This window comes from Lissotriton helveticus, chromosome 1_1, assembly GCF_964261635.1.
Source record: "Lissotriton helveticus chromosome 1_1, aLisHel1.1, whole genome shotgun sequence".
NCBI classification, from domain to species: domain Eukaryota; kingdom Metazoa; phylum Chordata; class Amphibia; order Caudata; family Salamandridae; genus Lissotriton; species Lissotriton helveticus.
The window spans coordinates 2,143,290,102-2,143,302,132 of NC_136057.1; positions in this window are offsets into that span (position 1 = coordinate 2,143,290,102).

Genomic DNA, 12,031 nt, shown 5'->3' on the forward strand with positions numbered 1-12,031 from the left:
TGTCACCCCACAGGCAAATCCTGCTCCGTGTGGCCAGCCACGCCTGTCTGGCCTCGTCCAGCAGGACTGACGCGTAGGACTGCTGCGCTTGGAGTAGCAGTCGCACACCAATATCGTCACCCCCCCCACGACTCCGCCGCTCCAATGTCTCCACTTGTGCCGCAGCTGCCACGATCGCCTCTCGACGATCCCGACGAGCCGCAGAGGCCCAAGCGATATCCACCCCTCTCATCGTGGGCTTCAAAGCCTCCCACACCACGACCGCGTCGATATTATCAACAAGGTTCTCCCGCCAGTAGTGATCAATGGCTTCCCGGAGGTGCTTAACATAGCCAGGTTGCTGGAGATGCCATGAGGACATCCTCCATCGAAAGGGCTGTCGTGCCTTGAAAAGTTCTACGTCGAGCGAAACTGGGGAATGATCAGACAGCCCCCTAGGCAAAATCTCCACCGCACGCACTCTGCTCATGCACACTCGGGGAACAAACAAGTAATCCAGGCGAGAAAAGGAACCATGTACCGCAGACACAAACGTATATTCACGTGAAGTAGGGTGCATATGTCGCCAAGCATCCATCCAGCCCAGGGCATCACACATCGCTCGCAGCTTCGTAGAGGGAGGGGAGAGGGGAAGAGGGGGGTCTAGCCCTCCCGGCCCTCGGCGCCCCCTGCGGTCCATGCAAGCATCCATCACCTCGTTCCAGTCACCCCCAACCACCGCCAGGGACTCTTGGACATCCCCCCATACCTGGAAAATCCTCTCAGCCAGGGCCCATTGCAGGGGGGGGGGGGCATAAACACTCCCAAGAACTACGGGCTCTGTACCCACCGTGCCCCTGACAAACAAATAGCGACCCTGTGGGTCCGCCCACGTCTTCACATGTACGAAGTGCACCCTACGGTGGATCAGCACAGCCACCCCTCTGGACCCCCTGGTAAAGCCGGCATGGTACACCTGGTGATAGCCCAATCGCTGCAAACTGAGTGCTTTCGACCCCATCATATGTGTCTCCTGAAGCAGAAGCACATCGGCAGTGGTCCTCTTCCCCCAGCGCAAGACCGCCCCACGTTTCACCTTGTCTAACAACCCCCTGACATTCCACGTGACTACTCTTAGGGACTCCACTGGGAGCCTGTGCGTAGTATCAACCATAGTCAGATGGAGTCCGCCAGGAAGGCCCCTCGTGTCCACACCACCCACCACTCAACAACAGCCGCATATTCATAAAAAGCATGTGCATCCCCCCCTTGCCACCCAAACACCCAAAAACTGTAGGGGCTGCTAAAGCCAGTCCCATTCCAACTCCCCACACCCCCAACCCCCCTCCCCTACACCTCATAGAACCATGAAGCATCTGTCGCGGCATGAGCGATCCCAAGCCCAAAACAGAGGGCACAGGACCTACCATGCCAATGGATCCCAACTCCCTTAGGCCCATCCTCACTACCCCCCCCCCAAAAACAAACTCCTACAAGGTAGGAGTGGGACAGCCCCCAATCGGCTGTACCCGAGCCAGTACCCACCACCCCACTCAACTTCCACGAACATAGTAACAAGAAGACATCGAGGCATCAGGAAAGCGTCCAAGGCGCCGGGCCACCGCCCCCATTCCACTCAGTTTCAGTAGCCACGCTACCCAGCCAGGAGCACAGAGTACCTGAAAGCAGCAGTGTCACTTCCCGGACATGTCAGAGTCCTCGGGTCCGTGGCCTCCCGGCGCACCAGCGGCAGAGGCCGAACGCTTCCGCGATCTAGATCTCCGGTTTCTCTTACCCTTGGACGGGTGATCTCTGCGTTCCGGTGAGGAACCCCTCGAGGACCCGGGATTCAATCCCGGCTGGTCATGCGGCCGCAGCGCCACAGTTTCATCCGTCCAACGAAACAACTCCTCCGGAGTATCAAAAAACAATGTCTTGGACTGGAAAATCACTCTCAGACGAGCCGGGTACAGCAGGGAGTATTGGAGACCCAGACCGCGGAGCTTCGCCTTGGCATTCATGAAGGATTGTCGTTTCTGCTGCACGATTCTGGTATAGTCGGGGAACACCATGATCTTGTGATTTTCATAGAGGATGGCATCTTTGGACCTCGCCTCCCTCAGGATAACGTCGCGATCGTGGTAGTTCAGTATCCGAGCGATCACCGCCCTGGGCCGCTCACCCTCCGGCGGCCGTTGGGTCAAGGCGCGATGGGCGCGCTCAATGATGAAGCACGAGGACAGGCCCTCCGGAGGCATCCAGCTCAGCAGCCACTGGGTAAGGAATTGCTCCATGTCCCCCTTCTCGCACCGTTCCGGAAAACCAACAAATCGGAGGTTGTTGCGGCGGGCGCGACCTTCAGCATCCTCAGCCCGCAGCGCCAGATTCTTCTGCACCGATTCCACCACCGCCAGCCGTTTCTTCAAGGACCCAACATCGTCCTCCACGACAGATATTCTGGACTCCGCCTCAGTAATCCGCGCCACCGCATTCCGCAGGTCTTGGCGGATCAGGGTAACATCTGCGCCCACCGCGCCAATTTTAGCGTCCAGCATGTCCCGGGATTGGGTGATGGCGGCCATGAGCGCGGTAATATCCGGGGGGGCGGTGGATGCTGACCCCCACCCGACGGGCCCGGTCCCCCAGTTGGCCCCGTGTATTTGTCGATGGTCGGTTGCTTGGATTGGCTGCCGCCCCCACCTCGGGTCATGATCGCCGCCTGTCCACGGGCCTCCAACAATCAACACAGCCGTGGCAATGGGGATCCCCACGCCCTTCGTCCACTCCAGTGGGGACTCCGTCTGCCAGGCACGACCCTCCACCAGAAGCGGGCAGCCGGCGTCCCCCTTCTCGTCACAGTCCAGGCAAGGTATAGCAGGCACCGGGAAACACCCCCTCACCACTCGTGGCCCCAGGGCGATCGATGGGGCCCGTCCACTTGCTGCCCACCCGTGGGCCTGTCGTCTCCGCCAGCGGTGTCTGGGGGTCCAGGAGGGGGCGTCCACAACTCGCCGCCCGCCACAGGGTCCGCCGACTGACACCCCGCCGTGAAGTGGGCCTCCAATGCAGAGAGGCAGCAGCCAGGCGTCCTCCACGGTCAGGAGCTGCACCCAGCTATCCTCGGGCGGGAGTCGCGAAAATTGAGGCCCCGGCTCCGCCGGGTCCGCTAGGCCCCTCGTAGGCTGTGGGCGACCCTCGCCCCCTCAAGGCAGTGGCACTGCAGTCGGGTCACGGGGGGGGACCGATCCCGCCCCCGCTTGTCTTGCTGGGTCGTTAGCAGCCCAGGGAATGCGGCAAGGCCGCCGCGCCACTCAGGTGTCTCCCGGGCGGGGGGCGCCAAAATTGAGGTCCCGGCTTCAGCGCCGCACCAGGCCGCTCTCCGTCGCCAAGCGCCCCGCAGCAGTCAAGGCGCCGACGTCTCCAGTGACCGCACCGGAGGATGGCCAGAGCTCTCCGCAGCAATCGCCTCGCTCAGGTAGTGTGGCAGAGGCTCGGGGACAGGATAAGTGGACGGATAAGGCTCGGGCAAGCGGGAGCTCTAGGAAGCTGCGACCGCCATTGCCGCGCTCGTAGCCACGCCCCCATAAATTGCATTTTTTGACTGTTCAGGTTTATTTAAAATCTCCTGAAGGTAATACATGGTGTGATGGGCCCAACACCTTTTGAGCGGTAAATTAGAGGTAGCATGAGGGTTTTATATTGAGAAACTACCAGAAGAAATTACCGCTCCATCAGTTTTTGGTAATCAGAGGATGGTCATTATTGATTAGTTTGGTGATTAGTGATTATTGATTTCACCATCAACTACTCAACTAATGGATCATTGACCTTAAGAGGGAAGTAAAATAATTGCCCAAGTTAGATAAATGCCCAAGTCCTGATTCCTGACTCCAATGCTCAGAACCTGAAGACTGGCAAAGCAGTACTGGCAGGTGATGCAAGAAGTGGTGTGAGTATCAATAGGGTTGTGAAATGCTGTTAATATGCTTGCATGTTTTTTGAAGTGTTGAAAATAGTAAGGATTTTTACTGTTGGTGACATTTTGCTCATTTTGAATTGATGGTGTTATTGATTATATTGGTAATTTCATAGGACATAATTTTTTTGGTTATTGATTACATGTTTTAACTCTTCATGTTAAGTTAGTGTCTTGTTCTAAGTTGTCTGGAACACGCAGGTATGCACACCTGTGGAATCCCGGGAAGGAATAGCGGGTGGTAAATGGAAGCCACACTGCACTGAGGTTACTCGTCTGTTGGAATAACACTGAGAAGCTAGGTAGGGCTGGCAGTGTTAAATTAGGGACTATTTTCTGTGTGAGTGATTGATAGCAAAGAGTTCGCTGGTGAAACTTTGGTCTGATATCACCTAGAAAGGGTCACACTAAAGGAGTAGCAGGTTCTTCTGAGCTTGATTGATAGCAAAAGCGTTCGCTGGTGAAACTTTGGACTAAGATATATCCTGAAGGATAAGTCCAAAGGAGTAGCAGGTTCTTCTGAGCCTGAGTGAATGATAAGCGGAAGGGATTTACCTGTAGTGTTTGAAGAGTAAACGGAAAGTCTTACTTTGTGAAGGGTAAGCGGAATGTGTTACTCGCAGTGAATATAAATCTATCCTTTATTTAGCACAACAGACAGAGTAGCGAATGTATTTATGTTGTAACTAACAGAGTTATTGATTAAGAGAGATATTGCAGTAAGATTTTGTGGAGGGTCAGTGGTAAGAGTAAAACTGACTAAAATTGAGACTGACAGCTTTGGAGAAAAGAAATTGCATTGAACTATTGCAAAAATGAAAATGTTTGAAGGTTTAAAGAAGCTGTTAGGAGGTAAAGTGAAAAATGTGTTTTTTATTGGTGATGCTCCTGAAGGAACACCTGTGCATTTTATGTCTACCAATTTGGGACAAAATACATGTATGTGGGTTCACCAATGGTGCAAGATTACTGAAAAAGAAGGTGCTTTGAGGTTTCCAAAAGATGGTACTTTTGAATTGCAAATTATTGACAAATTAAGGGAAGTGTTATGTGAAATAAAGACACAATCTAAAGCTGCACAATTTGAGGCCTTCAGCCTGTGGGAAAAGACAGCAAGAGAGAAAGCAAGTGAGTATAAAAAGGTAAAGCACCAGATGCAGGAGAAGGGAATTAGTGATGATAAAGAGATTCAAATAAATAATGATTCAGGGGATGAAATAATGGATGCATTGATAACTGAGTGTCCACCACTTTATGTGGTTCCCATGAAAAATACTGAAAATAGTGTACCAGTAAATACTACAGGGACTACTGCTTCTGTTGAACAGAGAGAAATACAGACTGAGAGAACTGTGCAGACATTTTATATTGACCCATTACCTGTTGATTCAGTACTGACAGTGATACCTCCAGGTGTTACTGCTTCAAATGTGCCTGATTCAGTCAAAGAATTACAAACTGCAGATGCACAGATAATGCCTAGAAAAATTATGACTGTGCCAATTAATATGGTCCCTACTCAAAAGGTTCAAGGAGCTGCAGAATCAGTGATTTTGCAAGGGTTTATTTCACAAACTCAGAATACACAGATTATTGAACAGAAATTACCCCAAGCACTGAAAGGTGAGGGAAACATGGTATTTACAACTTCTGCAGCCCAGGATAAAATAAATGTAATTGAAAATGGGATTTCTCAAACCTGCTTTGAGGAAGCAGCAGTGATTACAAAGATAGAAAACATGGGAGAACATATTAACGCAGGCCCTGAAAAAGAGAGACAGCTTAGTGTTTTAAATGGAACATGTGAACATGAAGAAATTAACAGTCCCTGCTGTTTAAATAATGAAAATGTGAACCAGTGTCAGGAAAAATAATTAATTTCCCTGAGTAAGGAAACAGCTGCATGTGCATTAACTACACATAATGGACTGACAGATTTGGCTCAAAAATATGAAACTGATGTTTCAGGAAGTATTCTATTTCAGAAAGGTTTCAGGGTACACATGGATGATGAAGCAAATGAGAAAATGTGTTCTTCAGGAATGCATTTGCACATTGCAGAAATAAAATATATTTTCAAATGCAATGGGTTGGAGAAATTAGGAGACAAGTGGGCAAGAAAACATGAGAAGAAAAAGAAACCACCAAACCTAGCAAGGAAACTGGATAAGGAAAAGAAGCCACCAGATTTAGTTGAGAAAAATAATAAACAGAATGAGGGAGAAGCTTTTGCTTACTCATTGAGAGAAAAGGTGGGAGAAATGTATGTGCATATGCCACAGAATAAAAATGAACTTGCAGCATTTCTGAACACATTCCCACAATTGAGAGACAAACTTATGCTGTGGTACCCACAAGTTGATGGATTTGATGACATTTTAAAAGAGTTGTGCATTAATTTAGAAATGTTCTTTTACATTGCCATGCAGACTAAATTATGGTTTGAATCTAAAGTTGTTGTTCAGGGGCCAGGTGAGGAGACAGTGAAAAGGGTTTGCATGAATGCACCATCATTTTTTGTTGTTATGGAGGAAAATATAGCAGTGATTTATTTCCTAAAGGGCAGAGTGCCAGCAAAGGATGTTGATTGGGTACAGATTAAAAGAACACAGGACGGAATTAAAGGTGTTTTGGTTTGTGCAAATTCAGGTATGGATGTTGTACTGTTGGAAAATGTGTCCTTTTGCCGTCTTTATAACAGATTTGAGCATTGGAAGAAGAAAAATAACTTTAAACATGATGCACAAAAACATGGAGAAATGCAGATGCAAAATATGCCAGTTAAGCAAATGCAAATGTCAGTTCAGAAACAGGTACCAATGGCAGGAATTTTTCAAGCACAGATGGTCCCACAAAATATGGAAAATGCTCAAATAAATTTAAATAAGTTGTCCAGAGCAAATGCGAATTATTTCCAGAGGCAAAATCAGAACCCAGTCCAACAGGTTGCTGTGTTTGAAAATGAGAGTTTTAACCCTCACAATTCTGAATTTACCAAGTCCATTTTGAAGGCAGTGGAAAGTCCAAATTTAGTTGCAGGAGTTTTAAACAAAGAAATTACAAACCCAGTTTTAGAAGAATGTGCACCAAAATTAGGCCCATTTGAGGAAAATTGCAAAACTGTTGTCTGTGACTCAGGCCTGGCAGAAAAACAATTGTTTTGCAAACTAAGCACCACAGATTACTGTACAACAGATAATGTTCATTTTCAGATTCCTGATGAGGATGTACATTTTAAAATGGCCCAACAAGAGACAGCTGTAGCATTATTTTCAGAAAAGACAGTTGAAAAATTACCTTCTGCTTTGGAAAAAATAATAAACACAGAAATAAGACAGTTCACAGAGAAGGATGCCATATTAATAAAATGTGCAGAGCATGACTTATTAAAATTAGAACCAGATGACATGCATTCAGGAATAGCATCAGTTGCAGGAAGTTTACCAATAAAAGGATTTTTGATGGAATTGATTAGAAGTTTGTGTAACTTTCTGATCATAGGTTCACAGAAAATAAATGAAAAGAACAGAATAGTGCAGGAGATTAAAAGCATATTTTTTCCATGTTGTCCTGTGGTACCGAATCCAGCCAATACATTTTGTCACATTCCATGTGCTGAAGAATGGCTTACTTTTATTGATTTTTGCCAAGCTCATGTCACAGTGCCATTGCATGCGAATAGTCAGGAGTACTGTCAAAAAGAAGATGAATGTCTGGGACACAAATTTGGAAAGGGAGATGGAAAGGTGTCACCAGAGAGGGTGGAAATCATTTTCAAGATGAATACACCTCAAATTCAGAAAGAAGTCAGGACATTTTTGGGAATGGTTAGCTGCTGTAGAGAGTGGTTACTAAACCTTTCCCTAGTGGCTAAGCCTTTACTGAGGCTTACACACTCAGGTGTGTCTGATCCGCTTCCATTGGACAACAACTGCACAAAAGCATTCCTAGAGTTGAAAGAGAAAAAATGTCGCGCCCCAGCACTAGGAATGAACGTTTATTTGAAAGAAAATACACTAATTTGCAGTGAGAGGGAGGGCTGCGCTCTCTCATTGCCTATTGAAAAAGATGACTGTGTTCAAAGGTCTGTGATGTATTGCCCAATGACCTTTGACCCTAACTTCACAGAAATGTCAGCAAATGAATTGGATTAGGATGAAACTGAAAATGAGTGTCTAAATATCATGAAAATATGCATAAAGCCAAATTCAGACTTTAAGGATGAACATCTGAGTCAGCCCAACAATGTCCATTTTGTAGATGACTCATGTTTGAAAGGTGACACATTAAAAGCAGCACATGCTGTGCTCCTTATACATTATGTTGTCAAAGCTTCATGGCTCTCAGTAGTTACCCCAGCCCAAAATTCGAAATTGTTTGCCCTTACCATAACATGCAGTATATCTGCTCAATTGAGAGTCACTGTTGTCATGGGAGAGAGAAATGCTAATTCAGTTGCACAAATTTGTGTTCTGTTAGCACACACATTCAATGGAATCTTCACAGTTGAATTAAAAGAGGCTCAAGAAAATGTTTTTGAAGCAGAACAACAGGGTTGTATCAGAACTATTTTTGAAAAAAATAACAACTGCAAAGTGACAAATGTGTTATTGCAAAAACCAATGCCCAGGTATAGATTGCCAGTTTCTCTGAAATCAGATCATAATGTGGTCTCAAAGATAATGAGTGCAAAACAACAGAATGGACAAGGAATGGATTGTAGCTATCTGCCTGAAGTGTCAAGCATAATAAAGCAACACAATGGCAGCACTGAGTTACCTTTTGCAAAAGACTGTTTTTCAACATCACCAAAGTGGCTTGAAATGACATATGCAAATGCACTTGTGGAAAACACTGATGAGAACACTAGCCATTGCTGTGTAGGTCTGGTTGATGTACAGTGTGCAGTTTCTCACCAGATTGCAGCTGCTACAAAAGATCTGCATAATGGATGGTGCAACAGCTTTGGTCTGAGAGATGCTGTGGTGAAACATCTGAATCTGATCAAAGTGAAAATAAGAGTGATAGGCCTTGGTTGAAAAAGTGCAAAGGATTGATGGTGCTCTGTCAGAGTTTCACAGCACCTAAGTAGTCCAATTTGCATGGAAAGTATGAGCCATACTGATGCCAAGCTGATGCCAATGAGCAAAGAAATGCTGAAACTGTCCTGTTGAATTCTTTTTTATTGTTTTAGTTACTTGTTTTAAAGAAGACTAACTGTTCCAAGAAGCTATTTACAGATTTCTGCACTAAAACATTTGAGCTTGGCTATATATGATCTGATTACAGACCAAACTTGTGTTTGCCTCAGAAATAGAAGTAACATTGTTATATGCTCAGCTTTTGCAATTTAAAGAAAAAAAAAAGATATTGTCACTTGTGAAATGAAATATGTATGATGAATTATAAATCATTTTATTATGATTTGAATCATCAGAAGGGTGGATTGATGGAGCAGATTTCATCTGCAGTCAGGCATTGTTTTATTTTTGTGCTACAGACAGACTGCATTTAAATTTACTATTCCTGTCTTAATAGACTTTGACTTGTTGCATATTTTGATAAACCTTTTCAGTTAATAACACCTCTTTTTATAATGTGTGTGAATTAATAATGCACCAAACACTACACAGGGGACTAAATGCTTTTTGCATGAAAAGCTATCTAAAACACTAATGCATGTTGCTGTGTGCGCTGTATTAACTGTGTGTGTGCTTTTAAATTTTACACTAAATGCATGAAAATTCTATGTTGCACGTGTATTTTGCATCTTGTCATAAATAATAGAAAAGCTTCTTGAAACTAATAGCTTGGCTAGGTAAACATTTATAAGGGGTATTAGTATGGAGTTGGGAAACATAATGGGCTGATTTACATGAAATTAATATTATCTGTGTGTTTGTTTTATTTTTGGGGCCTACACAAAACATGGCTGCCTGTGAATCCATCAAGGCTATGGCTTGCAATTTAATGAGAAGGGAGCATGCACAGACTGTGGCAGCTTTCCTCATGACAAGAAGTGAAGGGCATCTTAAACTGTAGATTCTTGTGACTGTGCCAATGTACCAGTTAGTTAAAAGTATCCATCTGATTGCGCTGAGAAGGGAAGGAAGAGAATTAGAATGAAACATTTTTCTTAGTAAATGTTGCAAATGTTTATAAATGTAGTTATTCATGTATGCTTCTTTTGTTAAAACTGGTAAAGTCAGGATTTTAGAATGAGTCAGGGTATTGAGAACTCATGCCATCATGACTGACCAATCACGTACAGGTTTTCCTGAAAGATGCTACATCTTTGTGTAGTCTGCCAATAATTAGAGTATAAAATAATGTCCTCTCTGGATGGGGGCTGGCTTTTCTCAGCTCAGCTGGCTTCTATGGGTTAGGTACGCGAAACGTCCCGGGAGATTGCTGAAGGGGAGGTGCGTCCGAGGAGATTCAGGGGGAGGTTTCTTGCTTCCACGTCATATTTTGGCACTGCAGGCCACATTCCTTTCAGGCCTGTGAAGGGCGGGCTGTCTGCTCCTTTTTGCACTTTAGACACAGAGATGCACAGACAGCAACAGATAGAAAGGCTCTTTAGATTTAGATGATAACTTTATGTTTATGTTTAGACTAATTAATTAGGTCTAAAAAGATTTATTTGTTTTATGCATTTATTTCTCTTAATGGGAGATTTTTGCCAACAATTTAATTATTGATTAGCTTTGCAAGACTATTTTTCTTAGAAACTCTTTAAGAATTGAGACTGAAATTTTGCGCCACGTTTTCTTCCCGACATGTTATGCTTATATGCAGACTGTAATGTGCTCTTTATTAATGCTATTTTTCCTGTTCTCCAAATTCTGTAACCTGATTGATATTTTACTAATGAATAAAGGGTCAGAGAAAAATTTACTTTTGACTAGAAAATAAAACCCTTTAAAATACTCAACAACTCTCTTTATTGGCTTGAATAATAAATTGCATTTTTTGACTGTTCAGGTTTATTTAAAATCTCCTGAAGGTAATACATGGTGTGAAGGGCCCAACACCTTTTGAGCGGTAAATTAGAGGTAGCATGAGGGTTTTATATTGAGAAACTACCAGAAGAAATTACCGCTCCATCACCCCCACTTATTTTTTTAGGACCGCTTGTAGGAATATTCAGGTAAGAAAAATGCTGCAACAATATTTATTCTTGAAGGCAATTTTCGATAAAGTTTATTTGATCAACAGCATGCAGGTACGTGAAGAGGTAACAAAAGAATGTCGCAACTGTTCCTTTCCCCAGTATATATATTCCCTCCCACATTTAAACATATACCGCCAACCTCCCCCCCACGAGCGAAACTCTCACAGTGCCACATATGAAATAGGCACGAGCAACAACGCATTGTCACTCGTAACTACTCCATAGAAGGATGCAAAAGTAAACAGGAAGAGAGAGGGGCAGTGCTATTGGAGACCATGAGACGCAAAGCGCCCGCGAAGCTCACAAGACACCACACTTATGACCTAGGGTTCTGTGAAGTATTGACTATTCAGGATCCCACACAGTCACCTCAAATGTAATAACGACAACAAGGGACAAAGTAGAGGACATAAACATTACCAGTATGTGATGTGGATATCAACCTAACTCGTGATTTTGAAACATAAAAAATCATACACCTTTTTAGTTACAAACCATTGATAAGAACGATCTTAGGCTCAGCCAATCCACTGAGCCAACCTCCCGATTACCACCTCCTCTACCAAGCCCTAACCTCCTAATGATGATTGATCCGCTGCAATCAGTCAAGATCCAGCTTCACCAAGAAATTCAGACTCATGGGAACATGATGGATTTTTTTAAGTGGTCGGTACAGATTACTGCTGGGTCCAAATGCCAATTTGTTAGTGCTCTAGGGGCCAGATGTACAAAATTGCGTGTATTCGATTTCTTAATAGCGCATTTTAACGATTCGCTATTAGGAAATCGCAAACTGCAATGTACAACAGTGTATTTGATACTGTTAGTGATTTGCAGTGGGTTGCAAATGGACCTGCCTCATCAATATTCACGAGGCAGGTCGCAATTAGCGACCCATTGTG